The following is a 17,086-nucleotide window of genomic DNA, read 5'->3' as shown; positions in this document are numbered from 1 at the left end:
TTTTTAACTATAGAGACAGGGTTCCCAGGCTGGTCTCAAATCCCTGGCCTCAAGCAATTCTCCTGCCTCGGTCCCCCAAAGTTTTGGGACTATAGGTGTGAGCCTCAATGCCTGGCCTTATTTTAGACTTAATAGTAAACCTATGTCCTACGTATTTCTTTTTTTTTTTTTTGCCGGGATTGTTGGGGCGCGGGGAGAGAGTCTTTGTCACCCAGACTGGAGTGCAGTGGCATGATCATGGTTCACTGCAGCCTCTTACTTCTGAGCTCAAGCAGTCCTTCTGCCTTAGCCTCCTGAGTGGCTAAAACTGCAGGCACACAACATCACACACAGCTAATTTTTAAATTTGTTGTAGAGATGGGATCTCACTTTGTTGGCCAGGCTTTCCATATATTTCTTAAGGCAAACTAATGTAGAAAAGATGTATTTTTCTTCAATCACACATATTAATAGAACATTTACAAAAAAAAAGAGAGCAAAGCCAAAGAAAATAGAAAGAAAAATAATGATAGAAAATAATGAAAGATGATCAAAGGAGACAATAAAAAATTAAGAAACGAATTTAATTTTTAATGACATTTTAATCATTAATAAAAAAGCAGTTTGGAGATTGCTATTTTTAATATAGCAATTGTGTAACATTTGTAAATATGCAAAATAGTACTACACAGTGTTAGTATATACATATATGGTTAAAAAAACACACAAACATGAATGGGAAAATTGTACATATCAGCTTTAGGCTGGAGAAAGAGGAAGGAAAACGATTTAGGAAGGCTCAAATTCTTTTTGTTTTTTTTTAGAGAGAGAGAGTCTCACTCTGTCACCCAGGCTGGAGTGCAGTGGCAATATCTCAGTTCCCTGCAGCCTCTTCCTCCTGGGTTCAAGCCATTCTTGTGCCTCAGCCTCCTGAGTAGTTGGGATTACATGTGTGTGCCACCATGCCTGACTAATTTTTATATTAGTATTAATAAATTAGTCTTATTAATTTTAGTAATAAATTAGTAAGACTAATTTTAATCTTTCGGTAGAGATGGGGTTTCACCATGTTGGCCAGGCTGGTCTCAAATTCCTGACTTCAAGTGATCTATCTGCCTGTCTCAGTTTCCCAGAATGTTGGGATTACAGGCATGAGCCACCATGCCTGGCAGAAGGCTCAAGTTCTATAATGTTTTATTTCTTAGGAAAAATGGCTGCATGATAGTATTGGTTAATTATGTGTACATGGTTCGTTGTTACATTATTCTTGATACTCCTCTACTTGTTCTCGTTATTTCATTTTTTAAAAGTTTAAGACGTTTATCTCATGTGACTAAAGGAAAATGTTTGATTTAGAGAGGGTAATAGTGGCTCCTACAGAGACCATAAAGCCACAGTTAATTATACACTAGTTCTAATATTGACATTTGATTTTAGTTACCTCTTTAGCTTCATTCATTACCATACCAAAAGGGTGTGTCTTCAGAGTTTGTATCCTTGGGAACTGCATGGTTGCTAGGTTAGCCAATAACAGTCCTAAGATTCACATACTGTTGTCCATGACTGTTACTAAGCTAAACAGAGCCAAAGAGAGGTAGAAGAACTCGTATGTTCTGAGAAAATTAGTAGCATTTCAATCTAATGCTCAACTTACATATGGAACACCACATTAATCCCTTGGAAGAGTTCAGAAAGATCCAGAATGTTGCCACTGCTTTCAAATAAATTCCAACTCAAATTTTAGTTTATATCCTTCAAATATAACCATAGGGGAGAGTATGAAAATGAGTGGTAAATATAACAGGAATTCAGAAGCAGAAAAACGTCTCTGTGGAGTGAGATGGCTGGTGAGATTTCAAGAGGAAAATAGAACTTGAGGTGGGAAATCAAGGGTGAGAACTATTCAGATAAGAAGGTGGCGCCGCACAGTGACTCATGCCTGTAATCCCAGCACTTTGGAAGGCTGAGGCGGGCAGATCACCAGGTCAAGAGATCAAGACTATCGTGTCCAACATGGTGAAACCCCACCTGTACTAAAAATACAAAAATTAGCTGGGAGTGGTGGCGTGCACCTGTAGTCCCAGCTACTCAAGAGACAGAAACAGAAGAATCACTTGAACCCAGGAGGCCCAGGTTGCAGTGGGCTAAGATTGCCTTACTGCACTCCAGCCTGGTGACACAGTGAGATTCCGTCTCAAAAAAATAAAATAAAATAAAAATAAAAAATAAAATAAAAAAAAAACGGTAAAGGTAAAACAAAGTCAGGATTTAGGATGAGGAAGTCTGGCCATGGAACAGACAGTATAGGATTTGAATGCCTCTTGCTTTATTCACTTCTACTAACTCCAAATTACTATTTTTAAGTGCAAACAACACTATTTTACACATAGGTAATTTTCCTGAGATGTAGAGGTATGGCATACAGAGAATAATTTAGAGCTAAATTTCCATGAAATGAAAGGTAAAAGAGGGGAAAATCCAATGTGAGGTGAAAATTGTGCTTTGTTCTGGGGAAGGATAACATTTTTTTTCTCTTATAGAGACAGGGTCTGGCTTTGTTGTACAGGCTGGTCTTGAACTCCTGGGCTCAAGCAGTCTACCCTCCTCAGCCTCCCAAAGTACTAGTTTTACAGGCATGAGCCACCATGCCCAACCCAACTAACTCTTTATGTGGAAAAGAGTACAAATATATTTATTATTTAACTCTTTATGTGGAAAAAAGTATAAATATATTTATTATTCTACTTGCTTCTGTATTTTATTATTTGAGTGCCAAGGGTTGGGGTTACCAGTTCAGATAACACCTTTCTCTATATTAATCTTAGGAGACATGCTGCCTATCCTTACCACTGGCTCTTGGATGAATAAAGCCTACCTTCTCTAGCTCAGCAGTATTCTCTAATTTCACACCTCAGAGAAAGAGGGAGCAGAATATTCCCAGAGAAAATATTTAGGATTTTTTTCCCCTCCCAGAAGGCCCTGGGTTCCTTATGCAAATGTGCCAGTAGTCAGTCTCACATTCCCAGAATCACAGTGAGTGACTGATTCAATGGAGTCATAGAAGATATTTGCTATATCATCACTACAGGGCAAAGAACCCTGCTTGTCTTGCATTTGCATAAAAAATAGGGCCACTCTAGTGACTCTTCAACAAATAAATAATAGGCCGGATGCAGTGACTCATGCCTGTAATCCCAACACTTTGGAAGGCCAAGGTGGAAGGACTGCTGGAACTCGGGAGTTTGAAACCAGCCTGGGCAACATAGTGAGGCCCTGTCTCTACGAAAAAATTAAAAACTTTGTCGGTGTGGTGGTGCACGCCTGTGGTCTCAGCTACTCAGGAGGCTGAGGTGGGATGATCACTCGAACCCAGGAAATCGTGGCTGCAGTGGGCTATGATTGTGCCACTGCAGTCCAGCTTGGGCAATAGATTGAGACACTGCCAAAAAAAAAAAAAAAAAGGAAAATAATAATAAGCTTCTTTTAATCAATATTTTAAAATGTCTTACCCTGCTGTTTATATATATCCATGATACTGCCTTGGCACATAATAGACTAATCAAAACATGTTAATTCTTTTCCCTTCTCTCTTTAGTTACCACCATTCCTGGTATTGGTCCCAGTTCTTCTAAGAATATTTTTGATCCAAAAGCCGTTTTATCTTGAATCCTACATCGCGTATTTTCCATTTTTCCATTCGAATAAACCAACAAGAGAACAATCGAGTGAAGAGAAAGGGTGTTTAAACCTAAATCCAAGACTGAGGTACAAGACCAAGAAAAGTGGGACAGAAGATGGAAAAGAGCAAGTGAAGAATCTTGGAAACAATTCAAAGGCACGTTGGATTCTTTGTTTGTAATAAGAAGTGCAAGTTGGTGTTACTTCTTAATGTCTAACGTTAAAATTTCTTGAATCTGATCTTTATCATATGCATAGTTTTTTCATCCTTGGATAGTTAGACCTTTTTTTATATGTCAGGAACTCATCTGTATTTTTTCATCTATATTTATTCTACATAAATCAATAAATCAAGATGTAATATAAAAACAACTTTGTTGACAGAAAACTTTAGTTTTAGAAACTTTATTTTTTAAAACAGCTCAAAATTGCCTTCATCATATTACTGATTTAAATATTATGGAGAATGTTAAGCACTCACAAAAGTGTTATAGAAAGACTAGCATAATGAACCCTCATACATGCACCACCCAGATTTTGTCATATGGGCTGGAATTTTGTCATATGGGCTTTAGCTACCCTTATTTTCTTTCTTTTTGTTGCTAAAGTATTTTAAAGTCCCTCCAGGACCTCATGGGACTTTATCCTACATACTTGTAATTCTACTGATTTTTAATTAAATTATTGATTAAGTAGTTAACAGGAAACAGGATATTACAGGAAGCATCTAGTGGGGTGCAAGGTCTAGCAATTAATCTTTTCTCATTTAATCAAAGACAGCAGCAGGCCTCTAGTAAAATCAATTATGTTTAGAAATTGAAATTTTTAAAAATTCAAAAACAAGGAAGCGTTTTAAGTATTCTTACAGCCCTCACTTCTGTCTTCCTTCCTCTTGACATATTCCCCATTAACAACTGGCTATTTCTCGTCTCTTTTGCCCCTCAATGTAACCAGGATTTATGTAAATCATACGTCTTAACTCAGCAAGAAATTGGCAGGGTCCTAAGACGTAGTTCCAAATAAGTTTTATTTTCACGGTAAAATCCTGGCCCTTCTGTCTGGGAGACCTTTCTAGTCCTTTACATGTCAGCACCACCACTTATGCTAATGTTATAATTGTGTGTTTATCAGTATTTTAACATAATTTTTGTTAGTTTTGCCTGAAAAAGGAGACTAAGAAATAAAATGCCCAATGCTGATGCAGGTGTATATTATGGATATTTTCATGTATTTCTGATGGGAGTATATCTATTTGAACCAAAACCAGTTTGACTATAAGACTTGAGTACCAAGTTTCAATATTTGGTATCTTAAATTTTGTTAACTGGTTTATGACTAAACAGGATAAAAAATTATTAATGTGGAGATGACCTTCCCTCTACCACAAGAGACAATGCTGACTTTGTGTGTTTCATTCCGGCGTCCACCTCCTTTCCCCCAGAGAAGACTCATCTTCTGCCAGGCTGTAGTGATGGACTTTTGATATGTAGAATTCAAAATTGGGAAGGGGTGAAGGCAGGGAGAGAAAAACTAAATTGATCTGGGATAATTTTTAAAAAATAACTGATAGAGGGGGATAGAGAGAAAGAAAGCAGCTGACAAAGGGGGAAAAGGGAATATTGGATTGTGGTTTATAAGTAAGAGGATCCAGAATAATGTGGGGTTGCAGAGAATTGAAAAGAAGAGGTAAATGTGGGAAATGTCACTGAGGTATATGAATGGAATTTATTCACAATTTTAGAAGAGAGCCAAGTAAATTTTACAAGTCCTTTAAAAAATGTTTTGCCTATGTATACTCAGGCTGGAGTTCAGTGATGTGATCAAAACTCACTGCAGCTTCCAACTCCTGGGTTCAAGCAATCTTCCTGCCTTAGCCTCCTGCTGATACACATTCTTTGACAACATCCTTTTTCTGGCGGCGGGGAGACGGAGTCTTGCTCTCACCCTGTCGCCCAGGCTGGAGTGCAGAGAGGCAATCTTGGCTCACTGTAACCTTCGCCTCCCAGGGTCAGGTGATTCTCCTGCCTCAGCCTCCTGAGTAGCTGGGACTACAGGCACATGTCACCACGCCCAGCTAATTTTTTGTATTTTAGTAGAGACAGGCTTTCACCGTGTTGCTCAGGCTGGCCTTGAACTCCCAAGCTCAGGCAATCCACCCTCCCCGGCCTCCCAAAGTGTTAGGATTACAGGTGTGAGCCACTGCACCCAGCCGACAACATCTTTTTGATGGCAACATAACATTCTATCCATTGAATGTGCTGCAGTTAATGTACTATTCCTCTATAATTGGATTTATATTATTTCCAATTTTCTGCTATTTAAAAAATACACTGTGATGAATATGCTTATGCTCACAGCTTCTTACGATTTTTTTCACTAGGATAGATTCACAGAAGTAGAATTATGGTGCAGAAGTTATAAATGCTTTATTTTGTCAAATTATTGTTTGTTTAAATGTATGAATATACATAATCCTACCAAAAAGATATGACAATATCCATCATATATATCATCAACATTGACTATTTTGTATCTTAGGATCTTTTTTATGTAATTTAAAAAAAAATTTTTGATATACTTACCAGATCATACATTGGATAAACCTTCCTATTCTCTTAGGAAAACAGTGACTCATCTTAAATTTACTTTCCATTTACTTCTTGAAAAAATCTTTAACGGATCACCCCTTATGTTTTTCCCAAACTCTCTCTCTTTTCTATCATCCTTCCTTTCTGCCTATCTTCCCGCTTTACCTTCCTGCTTTATTTCTTTCCTTTCATTTTTGGTAAAGCTGTTTCGTATTTGTTTTGGAATAAATTTAAAAAGAACAAAAACAAGCTCTACCCTGATAATGATAATCTTGAGCACTTTTAGCAATGCAAAGAGAACTCATTGACTCACAAAGTCTCCCTGTCCCATTTCATGTATCTTATTTGTGCCTGGCAGCAATACAAAAATAAGATCCAATCTGTTCTGTACAAAATGCCCTTCAAATATCTGAAGATAGCTGCCTAAGTAGTCTCTTCTCTATGCTAAAGTGTCACAGTGATTTTAACCTTTCCACAAGCAACAGCATTTTTGAATGCTTCACTAACCTGCTCAGGTTTCTCTGGACGCACTCTTAACTTTCTCAGAGCAGCAGGATTTCAGCTGTGGCATTATATATCATTCATACAACTACAACTGAAAATAATTGTCTATTGTGGAGGCAATGCCCTTTAGGAATGGATTCACACAATTACCTAATATTGCTCAGTTTTAGTAAGCAGTTTTTCTCTCCTTGAAGAGAACTATATACTGAATCATGGTTTTCTTTCATAGAGTGGTTGTGAAAATTAATGATATTTAGGCCAGGTGCAGTGGCTCATGCCTGTAATTCCAGCACTTTGGGAGGCTGAGGCAGGCGGATCACCTAAGGTCAAGAGTTCAAGACCAGCCTGGCCAACATGGTGAAACCCCGTCTCTACTCAAAATACAAAAAAAAAAAAAAAAATTAGCTAGGCACGGTGGTGCATGCCAAGTAATTCCAGCTACTCAGGAGGCTGAGGTAGGAGAATTGCTTGAACCCAGGAGGCAGAGGTTGCAGTGAGCCGAGACTGTGCCACTGCACTCCAGCCTAGGCAACAAGGGTGAAACTCCACCTTGAAAAAATAAAAAATAAAAAAGAAAGAAAGAAAGAAAATTAATGATATTTATAAAGTATCTAAAACACTGGCTGGCATAATGTTCAATAAATGTTAATTATATATTAGTAACTAATTTTTTTTTTGGCAGTTATCTGAGTATCTGTGTGCCCCTTGGTCTATGGATATAGACTAAGAAGAATAGAAGGATGGAATTGAAATGAAATAATAACCAAAAAAAAATGAGAAGTATTGCAATGTCAAACCAGGTGGACCTCTCTGAGGGTAAGGGGTTGGCCTTGTCTTTCTTCCATGAATGGAATGTTGGCTCCCATATTTTTAGAAAAAGAAATAAATATTTTTTAAGGGTATATTTCTTAGTTATTATTTCTCTCCTTGATAAATGGAGGCAATATTTTAAAAATCTCAACAGCACCACTGGTGGGAAAAACCAACTGGGATGCTGTTTAACAAAAAGTGGAAGAGAGGAGACCAAGGGTTGGACATTGTTGTTTTGCCACTGAGGGCCCCAAGCTCTCCTAGGCCTTTTGATCATATCAAGTAGGATATTCTAGAATCGGCCAGCAGCTGGGGCTCTAGAAGTCAGAGATCAGAGCCAGGCAAGGCTCTGGGCTCCCAAACCTGAGCCTTTCCTCTTAGCCGCAGCCTCCCACCAAGGGCCAGCCCCAGACATCTTTCCCACCTGACCTGCTCTCCATACAGAATTCCTAAAGGGTTACTGGCCAGGAGGCACAGATATAGGTTAGATTTTCTGGTTGTATTTCTCCACACCCTCATTAAAAGTCTTATTCTGTTGTATTTATTTTAGTGGCATTATAAATTAATAACAGGCTGGGCACAGTGGCTCGCGCCTGTAATCCCAGCACTTTGGGAGGCTGAGGCGGGTGAATCACTTGAGGCCAGGAGTTTGAGACCAGCTTGACCAACATGGTGAAACCTTGTCTCCTCTAAAAACACAAAAATTAGCCAGACATGGTGGTGCATGGTTGTGGTCCCAGCTACTCAAGAAGCCTGAGGCAAGAGAATAACTTTAACCCAGGAGGCAGAGGTTGCAGTGAGCCGAGATCACACCACCACCCTCCAGCCTGGGTGACAGAGTGAGACCCTGTCTCAAAAAAATTTTAAAAAATTAATAACAATTGTATAAACATTTTATTTGAACCCAATTCAGTGGAACTATTACTTTTCTTGATCGAGATGTTTCTTTTAGTGCAACCTAAGGATTTGTTTTAAATTAGAATCATTACTAAATAACAGAAATAACATTTTTCTGTGCTCTTATCATCTGTGTGTAGATAAGATAGTTATGCATCAAAAGGAACGAAAATGCTTTGATTCCTGTAATGACTGCTTCCTGCAAAGCAGCCTCATGAGGAACCTCTTAGTCTCAGCATCTGGAGCTCCAGAAAAGGAAAATTTCAAGTCAGATAGAATTCTATGTATATCATTTCTTTGGAACCTTCAGCCCTCAAGATTTCAACAGCATGACCTCAGTTTCAACATAGTTGTCCTTAGTTCTCAGGTCACTGTTTTGATGCTACCTGTTGTTGAAGCAGAAGAAGCCAGTGATGTAATCGCTCTCTTGTTAGGTGTGGTTCTCAGCATTACAGGCATTTGTGCTTACTTGCCGGTATTTGCACTAGAAAGATATGGACACATGTGACTTTGAAGGGCCTACTGAATCAAACCTCAGCCTGAAAACCTTTGTACTATTGAGGCTAAACCTGAGCTTTGGTGTCTAAAAGTTTTCAAGAATCAGTAAATAGGGGAGTTTTACATTCTTCATTGTTTCTATGAAATGGGAACAAACAGATATATGTATATATATGGAAAAAGGAAAGTTTTCTTTACAACAAATTATGCACTGAAAAATTCAGCCTATGATTTGTATTTGCTGGTTAGAAAGGTGGTCAAAGAAGTAAGATGGCTGAAATTTTCATAATAGTTCATAGTTTTAAAATTTCAAAGCACATAAAATAGAAAGAAGGAAGTTCTTGCCCAGAAGTCTAGGAAATCACCACTGTTCACCTGTAATCACTGCCTCCTGAATCGTCGCAGTCTTTTCTCCATATTTTTATTAGAATTTTGTTTTGTTATCTCCCAAGTTGATATTGTATTTAGATATCAAATAGTCAGCCAAAAAGGGGAACGTTTTATCTCTGGGGGAAAAGAAACATTTAGAAAAATGCATTCAGTGTATCTAATAATGAAATGCAGAAAAGATTTAAAGACATTGGCATGGAAAAGAGATTTAATGTTAAAAAAACCTTTATATTAACTGAGTAACATCCTCCTGATAAGAAGTAGTATATTAAATATAAACCCATTATGTTGCTGAAAAAAAAGAAAATCCTTTAATTACAGTTCAGTTTAAGTACTGTTTAAGACAATTAGTTCAGGTTCTTTTTTGGTAGATTAATTTATGTGCTAGGAAACAAAAGATGAACAAGACAGACGTAGATGTCTAGATTGTGGCTAAACTGAGTTTTCACTTAGAACTACTTCTGAAAATATTTCATCTTCATCTGAAAAATTTTATCTTTATTTTATTTATTTATTTTTTTTTTTTGAGACGGAGTCGTGCTCTGTCGCCCGGGCTGGAGTGCAGTGGCCGGATCTCAGCTCACTGCAAGCTCCGCCTCGCGGATTTACGCCATTCTCCTGCCTCAGCCTCCCGAGTAGCTGGGACTACAGGCGCCCGCCACCTCGCCCGGCTAAGTTTTTTTGTATTTTTTAGTAGAGACGGGGTTTCACCGTGTTAGCCAGGATGGTCTCGATCTCCTGACCTCGTGATCTGCCCGTCTCGGCCTCCCAAAGTGCCGAAAAATTTTATCTTTATATCAGACTTTTTTTTTTTTTTTTTTTTTTTTGAGACGGAGTCTTGCTCTGTTGCCTAGGCTGGAGTGCAGTGGTGAGATCTCAGCTCACTGCAACCTCCACCTCCCTGGTTCAAGCAATTATCCTGCCTTAGCCTCCTAAGCATGTGCCTGGAATTACAGGCACATGCCACCATGCCTGGCTAATTTTTTTGTATTTTTAGTAAAGACGGAGCTTCACCATGTTGGCCAGACTGGTCTTGAACCCCTGAACTCAGGCAATCCATCCCCCTCAGCTTCCCAAAGTGCTGGGATTACAGGCGTGAGCCACTGCACCCGGCCTTATATTGGACACTTTACTCAAGTCTACAGATACGAAAATACCTGTAGTGAGGCTTGTAAAACTAGGATAGTAGCCAAATTAATACCAATGTCACTTTAGTTTAGAATTTAAAAGGTATACCATTCCATATAAGAATATAAATAAAACAATATTAAGTTTACTTTTTAAACAGAATCTTTTAAAAAATTAATCACTGCATTACCGTATTTACCTCTTAGAATATTTCCTTGCATGCATTTGAGTATGTGCTGAGTAGAAAATTCCATTGTTTTGAGAAAGAATGCACAAAGGCTTGCAAAGTTGAAATGAGGGCTTTATAACTCTGTCTGCACCACATTTGAAGTTAAAAGAGAAACACACCAAGCGAAAAATTTGAGGTAGTATCTCAGTGAATTAAGACAGATCACACACAGTAGAGTATCTATTTTAATAACAGCATACAAGTGTGAAAGATTTCCCTGTTGCAAAAACATTTATTAGTCTATCTAGTTATTTCAGAATCATCCTGCACTTTGCTTAGTAAGACAAACGGTTAATGAGTTACTTGAGGAAGTTAAACACTCGCGTAGAATTGCAAGCCATAGGTCATATTCCACTATCCAGCTCACTATCATGTTACTGGGAAATTAAGATCTCTTAGAACTGTTCTTTGACTTCATAGTAATAAATGCATCACAGCCTGAAGTAAACAGAGTGATCTTTAAAAAGCCAACAGTTTAGATGTTTTTCATAATTTTTAATATCTATGTTAGAGTTGGCAATTTGGTGAGCAATAAGGTCAATTATCAGCTCTGCCAGTAAATCTCCTGTAACCTTATGAGAAAAGGTCATACTAAACAAGTACATTGAGCACCTCATGCTCATGAACATCAATGACTTTCCCAAAATATTCTAGTTATTCAAAACTTAATTTCAACTCTAATGATGAGAAATACAGCCATGCCTCACATAACAATGTTTGGTCAGTGACAGATTGCATATATGATAGTGGTCCCATAAGATTATTATTCCTTTTAAAAATTATACCTTTTTCATATTTAGATGCACAAATACTTGCCATGGTGTCATAATCGCCTACATATCCAATACAAAAACATGCTATTCAGGTTTGTAGCCTGGGAGCATTAGGCTATACCGTATAGCCTAGGTGTATGGTAGGATAGACTATGGAGGTTTGTGTCTATGATGTTTGCACAGTTATGAAATCACCTAACAGTGAATTTCTCAGACTGTATCCCATTGTAAAGCAACGCATGACTCTATATATGACTGACTTATTAAATAACTCAGTCACTTATGAACTGCCTACTATGCGTCAGGCATTATACCAGGTAGGGAATACAAAAATAAGATATTTTCTTATTTTTGAAGGACACATATCTAGTTATGGAAAAAAAAACCAGATAATTAAAATACAAAGTGATATAGAAGTATATTATTTATAACATTCCTAGAGGTGGCATTTGTACTGGTCTGGAAATACAAGTAGAAGTTTTTGTCAGGCAGTAAACGGAAGGAGGGACATCCTTCAGATATCCTACTGTCTTTGTTATAAATTATTAAGCACAATTCACAAGTGGTATTTCTAGCAAGATAAAATTTAATGAAAATATAACAATTTTATTACACTATGTATTTATTATACTGTTATTAATATTAATATCAAGTGATTTACATGTAGTGTAAATTATTTTCTTAAGTATCATATGTCATAAGTCACATTAATTCTTCCTTGGTTTTAAGGTTCTTAAACTCTTTAATGGCTCTAAAAGTTTTCCAGATGTGATCAAGTACACTCAGGTGGTACGACCATGGACTTCAAAAGTTTTTAAAAGTCTTTCTGCCGTCAAAATATGCATAACAAGTTCAACAAGCGATTTTTCTGCCTTAGGGTATAAAGGTAGAACTTTTTTCTAAATGACTTCAATTCTGTTTTATCAAATCCCCCTGACTCATGTCTTAATGATACCTCAGGAAAATCCTATAGATTTTCAGTCATATTCAGTTATTCAAAATTCAGCCTAGTTTGACCTGCTTTTTTTTCCCCTCTGAGACAGAGTTTTGCTCTTGTTGCCCAGGCTAGAGTGCAGTGGCGCGATCTCGACTCACTGCAATCTCCGCCTCCCAGGTTCAAGCGATTCTCCTGCCTCAGCCTCCCAAGTAGCTGGGATTACAGAAGCCCACCACCATGCCCAGCTAATTTTTTGTATTTTTTGTAGAGACGAGGTTTCAGTATGTTGGCCAGGCTGGTTTTGAACGGTGCCTAGTTTTACCTACTTCTGTGCACAAGTGTCCCTTCCCCATCAATGTTAGCCAGCTTGTTGTCCAAGGGACTTGAAACAGGAAGGGAAACTCCTTCCTTCACTCCTAGTTAGAGCTCTTGACAGATAAGTATGGTAGAGTCTCCTTCAGCCCAGGTATAATGAACGATAGACTATGAACTTCATTATTTGTTTATGGGAAGTCAATGAATCCATTAAGCCTTTTATCTACTGTTACCAACCAAGGCTTTCAGTGATGTAGGTCTTGTGTGAACTCAGAATATAACATTTCACAGTTTGTAGTATGTGGTAGCTGCTTTATAACCATACAATACTGTTCATTCAAGAAAGATTTATTACTTTTTGTCAGACACTGTGTGATGTAAGTCAAATGATAACACACGTACACACACAAATAGATTTCATTTGTATGCATCACATTTTAAAAGTGAAAACATGGTGCTAGTTAGTGAAAACAAAATATTTTATTTTTAATGATGTAAAATTAATTTAAGTGATCTAAGCCTCTAAATATCTCAAGGTCCCCACTGGTATTACGAGTTCAGATTGACATAAACTGACCAGTACTATTAATAAAAGGAAATGTGTACTGAGTAGGTACTCTGCTTTTGTGTTAAGTGATTTATACATTGTATTTAATCTAGTTAATAATCTGACGAGCTAGTTAGTAGAAGTATTCATATTTTACAATGTGAAAACTGAGTGTGAGTGGTTATTACACCAGCTTAACTTTACCTACCTGCTAAGCAAGCCTTGAACTTCCATTCAGAAGCCAGCTGAGCAGGCCCAGTTGGCTAACTGGATCCATGCTGTTTGTGTAGATAACAATTCTCTACAGTTAAAAATTGGTTAAAAGGGTAAATTTCATGTTATGTGCTTTTTAACCACAATATAAATAAATAAATAAACAAATAAATAAATAAATGTTGTATGACAATAATATGTAGCCAACAAAATTATGCTGTGAATTTTAATCACATGAAAAAATGTATATAATGTGAATGATAAAAAAGCATTATACAAAACCTGATATACAATATGATAAAAATGATGTAAGATACACATGTATATAAAATTATATATAAGTAAATCCATAAATTCATATGTATTTTATGGTTGTATGTTACATATAGCAAATAAATATATATATATGCATATATACATATATAGATATGTTTTTCTTTTTTGAGAAGGAGACTTGCTCTCTTGCCCAATCTGGAATGCAGTGGTACAATCCCAGCACACTGCAACTTCCATCTCCTGTATCCAAGTGATTCTCCTGCCTCAGCCTCCCAAGTATCTGGGATTATAGGCATGTGCCACCACAGCCAAGTAAATAAATATTTTGAAAAAAATAGTTCAAACCTTAATATTCGTGGTCATTAGTTTTCACATATTGATTATCTGACTTTTTTTCTCTCAACTTCTTTATATCTAAACACATTTTAAACAATGATGCTAGCCTTATGCTGATTTTTGTGGTCTTGAAAGGAGTTAGGAAGTGAATATCCAGTTTCTTTAACATTCCAAGAAGCTTTCCAGGAAGCCCATTTCAATCTCACCTCATGGGGATCCCTGAACATAAATAGAAAGGATTCAAAGCATACTACTACAGAAAAATCATGAAACCACAAAGTAAGACAGCAAGAGAGGAAGAAAGAAATACCGTCTCTACAAACAACCAGAAAATAAATTATCAAATGGCATTAGTAAGCTGTTATCTATCAATAATTACTTTGAACGTTGCCATGGTCTGAATGTGCCACCTGAAGTTCATGTGCTGGTAACTTGACCTCCAATGTGGAGGTGTTGGGAGGTGCAGGCCTATGGGGAGGTGTTTGGGTCATAGGGCTCTATCCTAATGAATGAATTAATGCCATTGTCACAGGAGTAAGTTCCTTATAAAAGGATGAGTTTGGCATCCTCTTGCTCTTTCTATCATCTATGTGATGCCTTCTACTGTGTTAGGTTGAAAGTAGGCCTTTATCAGATGCTGATCCCTTGATCTTGGACTTCCCAGCCTCCAGAACCATGAGCCAATACAATTCTGTTCATTATAAATTACACAGTCTGTGGTATTCTGTTATAGCAGTGCAAAATAAACTAAGACAAATGTAAGTGGATTACATTCTCCAATAAAAGACAGAGTAGTTGAATGGATTTAAAAAAATAGGACCCAACTATATACTGCCTGGAAGAGACTCACTTCACTTTTCAGGACACAAATAGACTGACAGTAAAGAGATGGAAAAAGATATTCCATGCAAATGGAAACCAAAAGACAACAGGGGTAGCTATATTTGTATCAAATAAAACAGACTTTAAATTTTAAAAAAACTATAAAAAGAGACAAAGAAGGTCATTATATATAATAAAGGGGCTAATTCATCAAGAGAATATAATAATTGTAAATCTATATGCACCCAACATTGGAGCCCCTAAATATATAAAGCAAACATTTAAAAACCTGAAGGAAGAGATGGATTGCAATATAATAATTGCAATAGGGGCCTTCAAGTCATACTATCGATAATGAACAGATCATCTACATAAAAAATTAATAAGGAAACACTGGACTTGCCCTACACTTTAGATCAAATAGACCTAACAGACATATACAGAGCATTTCATCCAACAGCAACAGAATACACAGTCTTCTCAAGAACACATGTAACATTCTCTAGGATAAATTATATGTTAGGCCACAAAACAAGTCTGAGCAAATTTAAGAGGATTGAAACATATCAATTAACTTCTCTGACCATGATGGTATGAAACTAAAAATCAATAACAGGAGAAGTTTTGAAAATTCATAAATATGTGGAAATTAAATAACATGCTCCTGAACAAGAAATGGGTCAAAGAAGAAATCAAATGGGCAATTAAAAATTATCTTGAGTTAAATGAAAATGGAAACATAATACACCAAAACTTATAGGATGTAGCAAAAGCAATTCTAAGAGGGAAACTTATAGCAATAAATGCCTATATCAAAAAAGAGAAAGGTCTCAAATAAACAATCTAATGTTATACTACAAGGAAGTAGAAAAACAAGAACAAACTGAGTCCAAGGTGAGCAGAAGGAAAGAAATAACAATGATTAAAGGGGAAATAAATAAAATAGAGACTAGGAAAAAAATAGAAAAATATAAAAAATACTAAGAGTTGGCTTATTAAAAACATAAAATTGATAAACATGTAGCTATAGTAAGAAAAAAAGAGAAGAAAACTCAAAATCAGAAATGAAAGACGAGACACAGAAATAAAAATAATCATAAGAGATTACTTTGAACAACTATATGCCAACAAACTGGATAATCTATAAGAAATGGATAGATTCCTAGACATATACAACTTACCAAGAGTGAATCTTGAAGAAATAGAAAATCTGAATTGAACAATAATGAGGAGATTGAATCAGTAATAAAAAGTTTCCCATCAAAGAAAAGCCCAGGACTACAATAAAGTTTCAGAATACAAAATCAATGTACAAAAATCTGTAGCATTTTTATGTACCATTAATGTTAAAACTGAGAGCCAAATTGAGAATGCAATCCCATTTACAATAGCTACACAAAACAATACCTAGGAATACATCTAACCAAATAAGTGGAAGATCTCTACAAGGAGAACTATGAAACACTGCTAAACAAAATCATAGGTGACACAAAGGGAAAAACATTCCATGCTCATGGATTGAAAGAATCAGTATTTTTAAAGTGGCCATACTGCTCAAAGCAATCTATAGATTTAATGCCATTGCTATCAAACTATCAATATCATTTTTCACAGACATATAAAAACTATTCTGAAATGTAAATGGAACCAAAAAAAGCCCAATACCTGAAGCAATCCTAAGTAAAAAGAACACAGATGGAGGCATCATATTACCTGACTTCAAACTATATGATAAGGCTACAGTCACCAAAACATCATACCAAACCAGACACATAGACCAATGAAACAGCATAGAGAACCCAGAAATAAAGCTGCACACTACAGCCATCTAATCTTTGACAAAATTGACAAAAATAAGCACTGGGGAAATGACACCCTATTTAATAAATGGTGCTGGGATAGCTGGCTAGCCATATGCAGAACGAAACTAGACCCCTATCTTTCAACATATATATATAAATTAACTCAGTGTGGATTAAAGACTTATATTTTGTTTTGTTTTGTTTGTTTTTTGAGACAGAGAGTCACTCTGTCATCCAGACTGGAGTGCAGTGCCAGGTTTATAGCTCACTGCAGCCTTGACCTCCTTGGGCTCGGGTGATCCTCCTGCCTCAGCCTCCCATGTAGCTGGCAGATGCCACCAGGCCCAGCTAATATTTTAATTTT

The 17,086-nt window shown here is 36.7% G+C and overlaps 1 long non-coding RNA gene and 1 pseudogene across 1 annotated transcript in view; one reads left to right on the top strand and one right to left on the bottom strand.

Moving 5' to 3' along the window:
- Positions 1-1,323: 1,323 nt before the first annotated feature.
- LOC139356838 (uncharacterized) overlaps positions 1,324-17,086 on the bottom strand; it is a 37,343-nt gene continuing 21,580 nt past the window's right edge. The window contains exons 3-4 of the long non-coding RNA XR_011609289.1: positions 3,301-3,418; positions 1,324-1,553 (exon numbers count right to left, since the gene is read on the bottom strand). This is a non-coding gene — a long non-coding RNA (uncharacterized lncRNA). The remainder of the gene's footprint in view (positions 1,554-3,300; positions 3,419-17,086) is intronic.
- On the top strand, positions 8,200-8,964 carry LOC112428536 (small integral membrane protein 30-like; annotated as a pseudogene).

This window comes from Macaca nemestrina, chromosome 10 (genome assembly GCF_043159975.1).
Source record: "Macaca nemestrina isolate mMacNem1 chromosome 10, mMacNem.hap1, whole genome shotgun sequence".
NCBI classification, from domain to species: domain Eukaryota; kingdom Metazoa; phylum Chordata; class Mammalia; order Primates; family Cercopithecidae; genus Macaca; species Macaca nemestrina.
The sequence above is the reverse complement of the archived record's forward strand: the minus strand, read 5'-3'. Positions and strand labels throughout refer to the sequence as shown.